We start from the raw sequence: 5,000 nt of genomic DNA on the forward strand, positions 1-5,000 counted from the left end.
GATTTTCATGAGAATATAATGTCTTTAAATAGTCTCCTGTTTTTCTCCTCTGTATTCATTCTCCCTCTGGAGAGAGCAAATAACTTATACAATTGGTACATTTGGGAAGAAAAGAGTTGTCATGCTTGGCAGCAGGGGAAACCAGCACTGTTGTCTGTAGATGGATAAAACATCTCTTATTCTGGGATTGAGTAGTCAGAACATTGCTAATCACTCATGCAAAACTCCATTCTCCAACTTGATCTCGATCAAGAACAAGTTTTGGCATTTTGACTTCTGGTTTGTCAATCCTCAGTTGTATTTCTTAGTTTATTCAGAACCTGAGCAAGGAAGAGATGTGCTATTGGGGTATCCTTGGAGACTTTAGCATTTGGTCAACTGACCAGAACAATGAGGATTAAAAACAAAGACTTCCAAGTAGGTCAGCAAACTTCTACTATAGAAAGGCTTTTGGGTTAGACAGGTCACTATGACCTTGACAGTTTATGGAGGCTTATATTAGGCCAGAGAGAGAGAGAGAGAGTTTTATAGTTGTGTTGTTTGCTTTTAACTGCTATAGCCTGTCCAAGTGGCTTTAAACCAGTCACATGGTTGTTTGACCTTGGCGACTGACTGAAGTAAGCAGTTATTGTAAAAGTACTTGGCTGTGCAGATGTGTGAGGGGACCACATGAGTGCTGTGTAAGTGGACAGAACCTTTCTGAGGACGAGTGGCTCATAGAAACCTTCAGGGATAGGTATGTTGTGGGTAGAAACTCAATTACAGTATGTAGGTCTGATCTCTGTGCATGTAAACAGAAAAAAGGCTCAGGCCACATGTCCTTAGCAAGGGAGAGTTTCAGAGTGAAGCTGCGGCTGGGTGGAGGCTAAAACATTATTATAGAAAATGTGATTCTTGAAGTGTTTTAGCTGAGTTAACAGAATGATATCTGCTCTTTTAAAACTGTTATCTTCCTGGCTTCTGTGGGGACATCAGAATTCTAAGCAGTTTCAAGATTTAAACTGTTAGTGCAAGGTCTGGGGAAACATGACATTGATGGACTTCCCCAAATTCCATTATGTATCCAGGAGAAAAATATAGGAACAATGCTGAGTTGTAGGTGGCCTTCACATCTCAAGATGCACATCCTGTATGGGGCCTCAAGTTGGGTCTGATTTGGTTAATTTCCTAGATCAGAGGAATCTTCCTCAGGAGGCCCATTTGGAAGTAAGGAAGCCGCTGTGCTAACAGGCACCGGCTATACCTGCTCACCTGGGCACCTGGTGCCACATCTCCAGAAAGAACCTGTGTCCAATTTGGAGGTGTGGAGGATGAAAATTGAGGTTCTTAATAAAAAATCCTTGAGAAGGAAAAACAATTGATAAGACCTGCTAAGTAAGTCTGCCACAATTGTAGATTTTTAAATTTTGTAAGATAGAGCTTCTCTCTGAGAGGTGATAGAATGGGCAGATAGGCTGATCTCCTCAGTATTATTAATGAAAATTCATCTCAAAAAGAGATATTTCTGAAGTGAATTTCACAGGTTAAGGAGTCTGAAAAACTGGCCTTGACTGGCTCAAACCTGAAGCCAACCAAGATTTCTTCCATCTGTCTTCTTTCCTTCAGTTTATACTATTGAGTTTCTGCTGTGGTCTTTGCTAAAAGTACTGAATTCTTGGAATATAATTTTAAAATTGTTTGGGGGAATAGGGATCACTGGGATTTCTAAGTGTGGTGGGTATTGAGTCCATATGACAATAACTTTTGTGTTCTATTTAATTCCATGGACATTTTATAAAAGAGACTCTGGGGAGTTAATTAATTCAATGTCTCCAGAAACCCATGGCCATTCCCATAAATATCTAAACCAACCCGTTGAAAGAACCTGTTTTTCTTCAGACATTGAAAAACCCTGACTTAAATGAGTAGAATGAGAGATTGGAAAGTGTCATTTGGAGATGTTAATTCAAGAGTTTTGTATTTGAAATTTTAACTTCCAATAGCAATATAATCTAATTTGAGGTTTTTAATTTCCTTGAAACTTAACATCTTTAAAATTTAAATTGCAAGAGGATTTAAAAATTTAACTATGATCTCTCACTGAGAATTTGATAATAGAAAAGAGCTTAATTCAAACTTGGAGATCTTTATGTTGTTTGCATTTTGTTATGCATTATATCTTAATGTTGTCATTTGAACTAATTGCAGATTATCTGACATGCAATGAGGATAATGTAGTTGGACAAAATTAGAGATGGGTAATCCAATAGGGACTGAATTTTCAACCCTGTATGTAAAGTTGCATTGGAATTAATTTAATTAATGATGTGGCCCAGAGCCATCTTTGGAAAAAATCTGAGCTATTCCCCAGTGGTTTTGAGAAAATAACCAAACTTGCTGGGGTTGGTATTGCGAGTTTCATGAAGGCATAGAAGCAAGGCTACATCTTCTTTGGAGATAAACACACTCATGGTTGTCCGTAGGTGTAGCAGTTAAGTCCAAATAGGTTCAGAGGACAAAGGTAGTGATTTTAGAGGGACACATTTCTCATTTCTCTGCTTTCCTTGTGGGGAGATTTAAAAGCCCACTTTTGGTCTTGACATCCTCCTTTATTCCTGTGGAGGTGAAGTCACTTATTTGACTAATCTGGAAAGAATAGCATTGGCATGCTTGAGGAGCCCAGCTCTTCTTCCTCTTGGGAATGGGCCACCTGCTGCCAATCACTTACCTTTGCTCCTCTGGGTTTGACTTGTGGATTTCTTCAGAAGCCTTTCTGGGAGCAGATGTACTATTTATTAGAATACCCTGTTATCTGTAGATCAGATGGTGCTATTATAGATCTCTTTATAAGATGAATTATCAAATTATATTATATTAATATAAATAGATCCTCAATTCTAGTTGTTAGTTAAGACTTCACAATGGATTTATTTTGTTTGGAATTACTAAAAGGTGCTATAATTCAGTGGCTACAGAGGTATCACATTGGCGAAAGTTATTCTCTAAGTTGAAAGTCTGGCTTGCTCTTCCTGGAATCAAAGCCATTGAACAACTGATGAGGCATCCACATTACCATTACATATAGAGTATAATACAAAGAAGGTTGTGAGTATATTTTAAAATTGATTATATGGCTACTGTTAGATTACTCACTGAGGATTTTTACATACTTGAAAATTCATTCTCTAGAGAGATTCTTTTGTATTTCCCTTGAAGTTTCTTTGAATATCTGAGTAATATTGTTTTATGTGCTTTCATTTTCATTGTCTTTGCTTATCAAAGGCCATCACTCATTAGCCTTTATATAAGTGTTGTTCTTTTGTATTTTGTTAAATTTTTCCAATTTTTTTTTTTTTTTTTGTATATTTACCTCCTCCTTGGACTTGGTAAAAACCTGAGGTTGGAACTGAATCTCTGGGTCTATTCAGCTTTTGCTTAACAATATTATTAGGAATTAAGTGCTTACTATGAATTTAAAATTGTAATAAGTAAGATACTGGAGAGGCAGCAACAAGCAACATTGTAACAAATATAAGCTTCATTGTTCCTTACTTTTGTACTCTGATCAGAAGCATTTCAGTCCTCCAGAGCCCAAAGCTGAGCAGGGCATTTCCACTTCCTTTGCAAGTTGCAAGTGATTCTTTTCAGTCTCACAAGAAGTCATCAGTGAGCTGCCTCAGCTACTTTTGCCTCAGTAACAATGAGGGAGGGTTAAAACTACAAGCAAAAATTTGAAACTAAAGTCCCTTGTTTTAATAATATGTGCAGCTTTTGTTTTCTTAACAAACATCTCTCTCAAGGACTGTATCAGGTGCAAGTTCCTGTGGATCTCCTGTTATTCATTTCCCTCCTTTTGTTCCAAGTAGGAAAGAATGGGTCCCTGAAAATTTTAGACAGGATTCTTACCATTTCCCATCAGGTAATCCATAGGTGGATCTTTCCTGCACTAAAGTTTACAAGGTGGAAGTGTGCCATTTTTCCAACAGAGGGCAGTGTGTGTTTGCTGAACGACAAAAACTCACCAAGTTCAAGATCTGGAAAACTGTCCTCTACAGAGTTGAAAGGACAGACACTAGGAAGCAATTTCTTTCTTTCACTTCTGATTTTGCAGTTTTGACTCTAGTTACATTTTTTTTAGTGAAAATTATAAAAAATATCTTCTCTCAAGTATCTCTGACCTACAAGGACGAAATTGAGAAAATAAAGGCAAAAATGTACAGAGAGGATCCTAATCACCCTGATCACAATAATTAAAAAATTAGCCCGTTGCTGTATCCACCCTGTCTTAGTGCCTTTAGGTAGACTTTTGGCCTTGGGATAAGAAAAAGGTCCATGTAGAAACGATTGTGTCAATGCTGGGATTCCATTTGCACATTTTTTTGGTGCTCTTTTGGTGCTTTGGGTTTCATGACACAAAAAGTAGCTTGGTGTGGTTTGCAAGTTGATAAAAAATTTGACATATGTAGCTTTAAAGTTTGGTTGCTTAAAAAATTCTCAATTGATCTAGCTGAGTCCCGAGACTACCTTCTTGAACAGGAATCCTTATAAAAATTGTAGTTGATTGATATAACAAAACTAATACTTATTAAATGTTTGTCTGGAATTATAGCCTTATATGACTTATCCCTTTTAATTTATATGACATCTTTAAGAGGTGGACATTATTCATATTGTTTTATAAAGGAAGAAACAGGGTCAGATAGGTCAAGTAATCTCTTTAAATCACCCAGCCAGCAAGTGGCAGAATGAAGCATTGAAGTTGGGGTCTCTTATGTTAAAGTATATGTTCCTTCCAAATCTCCCAGCTCCTTAAATCTTTACTGATCCTGAGCTAAGAGACTGGCTCTGAAAATTCTTGAATCATCAAGTTGGAATCATGGAAAATAGTGATTCAGTATATTGAAAACACACACACACACACACAGTGGTCAAAACGTGTGTGTGTGTGTGTATGTGTGTGTGTGTGTGTGTGTATATATATATATATATATATATATATATATATATATATATATAGTAGT

General features: G+C 36.9%; 1 long non-coding RNA gene across 1 annotated transcript in view; it reads left to right on the forward strand.

Annotated features, from left to right (window-relative positions):
• Positions 1–497: 497 nt before the first annotated feature.
• Positions 498–5,000, forward strand: part of LOC125610713 — a 138,441-nt gene continuing 133,938 nt past the window's right edge. Inside the window, exon 1 of the long non-coding RNA XR_007340714.1 lies at positions 498–736. This is a non-coding gene — a long non-coding RNA (uncharacterized LOC125610713). The remainder of the gene's footprint in view (positions 737–5,000) is intronic.

This window comes from Marmota marmota, unplaced genomic scaffold (assembly GCF_001458135.2).
Source record: "Marmota marmota marmota unplaced genomic scaffold, marMar, whole genome shotgun sequence".
Lineage (NCBI taxonomy): Eukaryota > Metazoa > Chordata > Mammalia > Rodentia > Sciuridae > Marmota > Marmota marmota.